General features: G+C 38.8%; 1 long non-coding RNA gene across 1 annotated transcript in view; it reads left to right on the top strand.

Moving 5' to 3' along the window:
• The first annotated feature begins 749 nt into the window (after positions 1–749).
• LOC104874670 overlaps positions 750–9,336 on the top strand; it is a 33,214-nt gene continuing 24,627 nt past the window's right edge. Inside the window, exons 1-2 of the long non-coding RNA XR_783833.1 lie at positions 750–842; positions 4,038–4,119. This is a non-coding gene — a long non-coding RNA (uncharacterized LOC104874670). The remainder of the gene's footprint in view (positions 843–4,037; positions 4,120–9,336) is intronic.

The following is a 9,336-nucleotide window of genomic DNA, read 5'->3' as shown; positions in this document are numbered from 1 at the left end:
GGGCAGGGGGATGGAGAAAGAAACAAGAACCAAGACCTGTCTTGTAAAGGTACACGATCCCAATGATAAATGTAACTGTATTGTTTGCTTTAAATGTACCAATAAACCAAAATGGGAAAAAAAATGATGCACATGAGGTCTTTTCCCTTTTAGACAAAAAGTCTACCCCAAATCCCTGAATCTTTCTGACCCCAAGGAACTAGCCCAGCATAAAAGGAAATGTACCACTTGGGATTACAATTTTCCTTTTGAGTCACCTGTTTCCCTATTCTCTTTTGTCTGGAAAAATCCTACAAAATGACAGAAACTTCTCAAGAAGAAATGACTTCAAACATTACCCAGAATCTGTGCACAGAGGCACACCTGTAACCCCGGCACTCTGGAACACTAGTGCAGGAGGAGACCAAGCTGCAGTCCAGCCTGTGCACCTTACCAAATCAAGGAGACACTCCCTGCCTCAAAATAAAAAATAAAAAGGGGCAGGGGATAAATCTCAGTGTAAAAATTCTGGGTTCAATTCCTAACACCACCAAAAAAAAAATCATCCAGAGGTTCAACCTAAAACATCCTCCTCACAAAGAGCCAAAAACCACCTTCTATTGCATCATCATCATCATCATCATCATCGTTTTTAAATGAACGACTCCACTAATTTTTGCCCCCAAAAGGATTCCACCTGTGCTTTGGGGGTGGAGATATTTATTCTGTCTCTTTGGATACCATTAAGAGTGCTAGATCTGGAAGCAAGAAAGAAAATATTGAGAAGCTGTTTGTTATACTTAATGCTGACCCATCTACATCATGTATAGTACATCATGCTACCCATATGAACATCATGTGAGGTAAGGACTATTACTATTCTCATCCCAATTTCCACACTGAAGAAACAAAAGCTCAGAGTCACAAAGTAAATACCTCCCAAGGAGGTGTCAAAATGTTTATTCCAAGCTCAGTCTCTAATTTAAAAACCAATATTCTTTCTGTGATATCACATTGCTTCTCAATCTTGTTTCTCTCAAATTTTTTTCACATTATTTTAACAGGGCTTTAAAGTGGAAAATCCTGTGTGGCTTGATGGGACAGATTTTGTCACATGCTACATAGAGAGCGGGAATTTGATGTTAAGAATTATGACACCTGCCCCAAAATAATTAGGGCTTTGTAAGGATATTACAAGCATAATATCCACAGGAGAAAAGCTAGATAAAGGTTAATTAAAAGCCAGATGAGTTCTATTTCCTTGCCGAAATACAGCCTAACCTCTTCCCAATCCACTGGCCTCATATCTTCTGCCAACACTTGATTTCCTACTTCGTTCATTTGGTTGTGCATCTCTCTTTCCCTTCCTTTCCAAGTCTTAATTGGTTTTAAATTACAAGTGTGAGATACTCAGATCAGATGAGCTGAAGTGTGAGCAAATTCCTCAGTTTACACATCTAGGATTTCAGGCTCAGAGACATCCTGGAATCTGTTTTTCTCTCCATATCTCAACCAGACTTGCCTTCATCTTTTAAAAGTTTCTCTTCACAAAACTACATTCATCTCTAAACCTGAAGCTTTCCAGTTTCACAAGAAGAATGGAAAAACTGCTGTACTCCCCAAATCCACATATTAAGTCTAGGTAAGACAGCTGGTCATGCACAACTTAGCCAACCACATTGCCCAGAAGTAGGGGACTTGGCCCATCAGGACACGTGTGCTTTCTCTAGCAGGACCTAAGGATAGAGTAATGATCATACCTCATCAAGATGACACAGGTTCAGAGAGGCATTCTCCAAAGGAATGAAAAGAAAAATTATTCCAAATCATGATGCTAAACACATACACGCACAAATATGCGCACACACACACACACACACACACACACACACATGCACAGTGACCATTAAATGCGATATTTCCACTTGATTAAGAAAGGCCCACCGTATTAGTAAAGCACACTTCTTGGTTTATCTGGGTGGCTCATAGATACATGACCTTGCATACTATGTCTGGCCCCTGGACCCTTCCTCGCTGGAGCTGTTTCCCTACTCTCCTTTCCAATTGTCATGAACTTGGCTTCTTTGCTCTACCATGCCTTTCCACCATGATGTGTCTGCCTTGAAGTCAGTTTACCATGGACTAAGTCCTCTGAAACCATGAGTCACATTAAAGCTTTCCTCCTCTGAACTGTGTGTGTTGGGTTTTGTGTTGTAGCAATGAGAAAACTGACTGATATACATACAAATGTGACTGGCATTGTCAGCTACAGTAATAAAGTAGGACAGTATCAAGATCTTTACAACTTGCCTAAGCACCCTAAAATTCTCATGTCTGTCACCACTGGTAAGACACATATGTATATATATCATTCTTACTTGTCTACATGATATTCTGGTGCCTGTCTATCCTTCGCAGTCCTCCTGACCCCTATAATCCTCCTAGCACACTCCCATCCCTTATATAAGGTACTTATTATACCTTACTATGTCTCCCTATCCTGTGGCATAAGTCAGCCGGTGGGATGTGGATTTTAGGGGATTCTGCTTATTCAGGAAGAGACACAACAGAGCATTTGCTGCCGTCCTATTTAATTGTCTGGATTAAAATAAGAAACAAGGATGAATTTGCAACTAAAACTAGTTGAGTTGATTCTTAATAATAAGCTATAAAAATTGGGAGTGGATTACTATAAAAATCTGTTCCTTTGGAGGTGGAGAGATACCAGTGAGTGCTGTTTTAATCTGCATTGTGATGGGTAGGGCAAGAGTTCTAAAGGAAGCCAAGCGAGTATGTACTCAAGAAACAAATGAACTGAGTATGGTGGTGCACTCCTGTAATTCCAGCAATCTGGTAAGCTGATCACAAGCTTGACCCCAGCCTGAGCAACTTAGTGACTTAGTGAGACCCTGTCTCAAAATTTTAAAAAATAGAAAGGACTGGTGATGTGGATCAGTGCAAAGGATCTGTGTTCAATCCTCAATAGCACAAAAAATAGGAAAGGAAATGAGAGAAAAAGATATGATAGCAAATGAAATTGTACAAAAGAACTGTCTAGCTGACTGCTAGGACACACAGAGAGCAGTTTTTCAACTCAGACTTCTCAAGTCCTTCAGACCTGCCATTATAAAATATGACGCTCGAGTGATAGGAAAGTTTACGAGAAGTAGGGGTTTAACTACACTATTATACTTGATCTGATTGACTTAGTTTTTCAAAATACTTCTTGGAAGTCCCTTTGAAAGTACCATTTCTTTTCTATATAATCCCAATAACTGGAGAAAATCTCATAATGGGTCAAGGAAAATTGAACATTGCATCATCTTCTCCTTTGCTTTGTTTCTTTGCTTTAGTCGCCTTCATTTATTCAAGTTTCCATACAAGCACTTTTACATGCATTATCTCCATCTTTGCCAGAGACATAATATGAAATTCTATTAATACACAGAACTTATAGTCGCAGAACTGAGATACATAGGGGCACAGAGCAGATAGGGGCAGACGCACAACTAAAATCTGGTCTGGTAGACTAACTTCATCCCCCTTCCCCTGAAACTGCTTTGCCGAGCCCTGTTCCCTATATTAGGCTATCAGAGCGATGAATCTCAATGGGCCACCAAATAGGGCAGAATCCTTGAGTTTCTAGTTTAATGTACTAAGATTTTAAAGTATTAAACAAGTCTCCTCCATACATTAGGTAGACTCCATACTTCAACCAATTTCAGTCTTCCAAATATTTCTTTTACCTGGGTAAATAGGCTGAGTTCTTGTTTTTCAGATCATGGGTTTTTGTTCTTAATGATGGACACTCCAAGGGTCTCCAAAATTAGCACTGAGGGGAGGTCAGAGAAATGACTCTTTGGACACTGTGCCAGTGGGATGCTCATCACCATGCTATTATTGCCCTTGCAAAACCTTCAGTGACATCCTCCAATATATGCAAATGTGCACTGGGAAAAATGGAAATGTATGTAAATGACAGAGAGGCTACACTGGCCTATTAACATCACAAATCCCCATTTACAGCCCACTTTTAATTTAAGTGATCTTTCTTTTAGGAGGACCACTTATGATGTTCATGTGGAACAGAATCACAGCGTGTCAATTAAAATGGTGTGACAGTGAGACCCCCATCAATTGGTAAGTCTTAGCAGATGTCTTAATTAGGCTGCTCAGCGGCAGACTGACCAACAACACTCAGTGAAAGTCATTTTCAAGTTTACATCTGAGGCCTCTGTCTTTTAAACTTTTTCTTTCTTGCTTCCTTCTGTTTAAATCCTAGCTGTTAGGGAGCTTTCCTTTGTGCATTGTTTTTAAAGAGTTGGTTCTTCTTCTCTTTTCTTCTTACCTGTAAGTAAAAGTATTCCATGAAGAATATTGCACTCCCAGGGGCTCTGCAAGCTTTAATTTATTTGAAGTCTTTTATCTTAAATATTCATTTGAAATTTGCATTCTCTTCCTTAAAACAGCCAGCCTAATTTTAATATATAAAAATGTCTAAATAAGGATAGAAATGTATAATTGATAATATGAAATATGAAGAAAATGTCCAAAAGAGTAGGGGAAGTGGGAGGGGTTGGGAAAAAGAAAGAAGGGAAGAGAAAAAGTATAATTAAAGGAAAAAATGGAAACAAAGTCTTTATAAATAGGGAAGGATAGAGGGGGTGAAGGGAGGGCAGGGGAATGGGAAAAAATAAGAACCAAGATACGTCATGAAAAGGACAAGATCCCAGTGATGAATGTAAATGTATCGTATACCTAAAATGTAACAATAAACTTAATGAAAAAAAAAAGATTCAAACTAACTGGTATTATTATAATCCCCCCAAAATATGTCTAAGTCACTGTGCCATGTAGGAAAATTGAAGCCATGTTATTGGTTATTATGTGTCTGTCTGTTTAGCTCATGATACATGAAGGGTGTTAGCAAAGCACCTCCCAAAATTCAACTTGAAAAGTTCAAGTGCACTTTGGAACCCTGTAAACCTGAGTTCAAAACCTGACATGTTACTGAGTATAACTTGGGTTGATACTGACTGATCTCCCAAAGGTTAAGAACTCTGTCCTCCCTGCTTCCTTGCGGCCGTCACACAGCTGAGGACCAGACATGTAGTCCAAATTTTTCTCTCTTTTGCATTTCGAAAAATAAATTCTCTATGCCTAAATATATTTTTCTCTCTAAAATAGAGATGAAAACTAGATCGCAGTGCTTTGATGAATATTTTTATACAAATATTTTTAAATCTTTAAAAAAAAACAATTTCCCAATGAGTATTTTGTGGTGAAAAAAATGCCTGAGCAAATTTTAGTGCTGTCAAATAAAAAATTAATGACTTCTTTGGGAAGATGGAATTAAGCATCATGTATGCAACCTGATTGGAAATGGAAGACTGAAGTTATCTCCTATTTTCATAGGCCAGAAGTCAGCAAATACTTACTGAAAGGGTCAGGAGTAAGCTTTTTTTCAGTTTGGTGGACCACACTCTCTTCATAGTGGCTATTCGGCCTTCAGATGTATCACAAAAGCAGATGATGTTACAGGAGCAGATGTAGGTTGCTGTGCTCCAATAAAACTTGAATTACAGAAGTAAGCAGACTGCATCTGACTCCAGGTCCTTCTAAGTGTAGATTCTGTGTAATCCAAATGCTCTAATGTTGAAATGGTCCTAGACATATTGAAGCACTTGTTTCTAAATTTTAAGAGAGCAGGTGAAACTAACTTAAACTTTAAGAAACTGTAACTCATGAAGTACAACCCTAAACAGGTAGGATGATCTCCAGATAGTGATGACAAAGAACACAATGATTTACATATTTTAAGCCTGGGGTTCATCCTCCCTGCTTAAATGAACTTGACTCACATACTTTTTGCCTTGACTTCAGCAATGCTGAGTGTGAGGATGCAGGGTTGTTTCTGTTCGGATATAAAGCTCAGTACATCAGAGGCTTCTCAGTGTGGACCTTGTCTGATGCAGGAGTGATGGTGAGGTCAGATCGAGGCTTGGCTCAGCGTGACCTTGACGAAGTCACTAACCAATTGTCTCAGGTACAAGAGAGTAATAGCATCTGGATAAAAACTGTTGTTTTGTAGGCCCCTAGAGAGCCAGGGTAGAAAATTCTGCGTCAAGAGAAAAAGCAATGGTTTTAATTTCCCTATGGTGAGATAGCATCCAACAGAAACTACGGACAGCCATTTGGTGGATTAGAAACAGCATAAACATAGATCCAAATTCCAATCTCAGGTTTGTCACTCAATCTGTGACAAAGGACGAAGATCTTTAGTCCTGCTCGGCATTGGCTTCTTCGTGTGTAAAGTAAAATCACAAAATATGTCCTGGAAGAGTGAAGCTGGTGGAGAGATTTCATTGAGCTGATCTGTGAGCAAATGCATGTTCTTAACATCTCTGAGGGTTCAGTGTGTGCTCCACAAAGGTTTGTTTTTCTGCTTTCCCATCTCCATTCCTCAGTAGCACATAAAATAAGACCTTTCCACTGCTCTCCGCCAGACCATCCATTTCCCCTGCTAATAAATGAGTTTTATTGCTCCTCCTTCTCAGATGTAGAATGATACTATTGGTATCATGCCTACTGCATGCTAATCCCTTTGCTAATGCATCATTTTACTGTGAAGTGTTACATAAATTCTGCCCTTTCTACTCTGCCCCCTCCTGCTACAAAGTCACGAGTCCGTTCTTTCCAAGTATTACTGCTCTGATACGAGCAGTCCTAAAGAACATACCAACGGCCTCTACTCATCACATGGTAATGTTTTTAAGTCATCCAACTGACCATTTACAGTTGTTCCTTTTCTTTATCTAGTTGTAGCCATCAATCTAAAAGACCTAGTGCTTGATGTATGTTATCTATGTATGTGTTCATGTATGTGTATAAAGACTGATACATACATATACTCTTTTTCTAATTTTCTGAGACTTTGGTTTAATATGTAAATTATTACTTGATAAACAAATAACTTATTAGAAAACAAGATATGAGAAGAATACATCAGTATATTTAATGTATTTTTTTCTACATCCTCTTGATATTTTAAATTCCAATTGCTTCTTATCTTATTCATTAAAGCAAATCAAAAAAGATTTGTTTACAGCAAGTTTTACTTTCCTACTTTATTTGCTGCATACAATAGAAGTTCAATGCCTAATTAGGTACACTAGGGCATGCCTATAATTCCAGCATTCTGGGAGGCTGAGGCAGGAGAAGTACAAGTTCAAGCCCAGCAACTTAGCAGCTTAGTGAGAAAAAAAAAGGATGGAGGTGTAGCAGAAACATGCAGGTTTCCTGTCCCTGTACCACACATGCAGAGTTCCATGTTGGATGATTTCACCTTTAAAACTGATAACATACACAAACATGTGATGGTTTCAATGTTTGCTGCCTCCAAAACTCATGAATGGATTAATGTCATTATTCCAAGAGTGGACTCATGACCAGAAAACTGACTGTTACAAAGGCCGGTTCTGCCGCCCCCCGCCTCCCTGGCATGCTCTCTCTTGCCAGGCCATCTTTCTGCAATCAGATGACATAGCAAGAAGATCCTCATCAGGTGGAGACTTTTAATCTTAACTTCCTGACCTCCAGAACTGTAAAAATTAATTCCTTTTTATTATAAATTACTCAAGTAATGGCATTTTGTTATAGCAACATAAAATGGATTGAGACAGCACAAGTTTGAAGCTACTGGCCTAACTATCTGATACACAGATGAAAAAGAATCCCTCAGTGTTCACATTAGTTCAGAATACTCAGACTTGAATATTTGGAGTCTCACAATGCTACTTAGAAATATCTGAGGAGTGGCCAAGAGACCACCAAATTCTTGAAAATAATGATGGTGCCAGGCACAAGTGAGAGAAATTAGGGCTGAGCCTCTGAGTCTCTCAATCTTCACTGTGGATGGAACGATCTTTATAAATGTGCTATTCCCTTGACTAACACACTTCAATGGCTCCCTATAATTGGAAGTAAGACATTCAATCACCTTAGAATGCCTTATTAAATTTCATTATGCATGCCTAAATTTCTAACCGGATTTCCTTAGATTCACTTATAGGTAGGGTTGCCCAACTTGGCAAAAAATGGGGGGGGGACACCTAGGTGATAATGTTTTGTATATCTATGTCCTATGCAATATTTGGATATATTATGCTAAAAAATTATTCTTTATCTAAAATTCTAACTTAACCAGGATTAACTGAACTTTGGTAATCCTAGCTATATCACCAATATCATAACTCAACCAAAGCAAAATACTTGTAGTTTCTTTAACATGCTCTTCTATATTGCTTATTTAGGCTTTTTTGAGAACAAGGACCAGTCTCAAATGCTTTGCATATTGTTGATAGAAATACTCAATAAGTGGTGTTTGAAGGAAGAGCGAGAAGGAGGACAGGAGGGTTGGAGGAAGGGAAAGAGAAGAGGTGGGGTAGAAGAGAAGACAATTGCCTTTAAATATGACATGCTCACACCAAAGGTAAAAGTCTTACTTCCCAATTTTTTGGAAAAAGTCCTTTTTATGGAGTCAAGAATGTCTTCCTCTCAGCTTCTATAGAGTCACAGAAATTCACCTGTAAAAACATGCATTGTAGGTCTGCTATTATCTGATCATACTGATTTCCCTCTAGATTGAGTTCATCATTTACAATGGTTTGTGGAATTTTGGAGGTGTTCAGCAATTGTTTAGTTAAATGAAAAATATTCGGGGAAAGTCTACCCTTGTTTGTCGGCCACTCTCACAGAGATTCAATGGCTGCACTGAGTTCCTCGCTGCTACTAAGCCAAAAACCTTCTCTGAAGGTCTTGTGTGTTAGGGACCAACTGTGAAAGGAAAATGTTAGGGATCAGTCTATGTGACTTAGGTCCCGCAGTACTGAGGCTGGTGTGAGTTGCTCTAGGCATAGAGAAATATGGGGAAGGTTGCAGATTTCCTGGTTGTGTGGGAAAGCCATAATCCCAGCACTCCTGATCATAAAAAAAAAAAAAAAAAAAAAAAAAAAAAAAAAAAGAGCAGGCATCCCATGGGGAGGGACTTCAACTTGATTCCTTTGAGATGTTAAACTTGGTCCCTATCTCATTGCCCTAATCTTACTGCGGTTGGTCGCTTTTCCTGAAACACTACCTCCTCCCCTGTGCTTCTTGCTAATAAAAGTGGGCTCCGAAATCAACAGATATTTCTCAGACAAAGAAGTAAAAGCAGCAAGTAAATATTTGAAAAAATGTTCCACATCACTGGTCATTCGAGAGATGCAGATGAAAACAACACTGAGATTCCACCTCACCCCACAAAGAATGGCTGCTATCAAGAAATCACACAATAACAAATGTTGGCGGGGTTGTGGG

Source organism: Fukomys damarensis, unplaced genomic scaffold, assembly GCF_012274545.1.
Source record: "Fukomys damarensis isolate Sample0158 unplaced genomic scaffold, DMR_v1.0_HiC HiC_scaffold_35, whole genome shotgun sequence".
NCBI lineage: Eukaryota > Metazoa > Chordata > Mammalia > Rodentia > Bathyergidae > Fukomys > Fukomys damarensis.
This window is presented reverse-complemented; position numbering and strand designations above follow the sequence as displayed.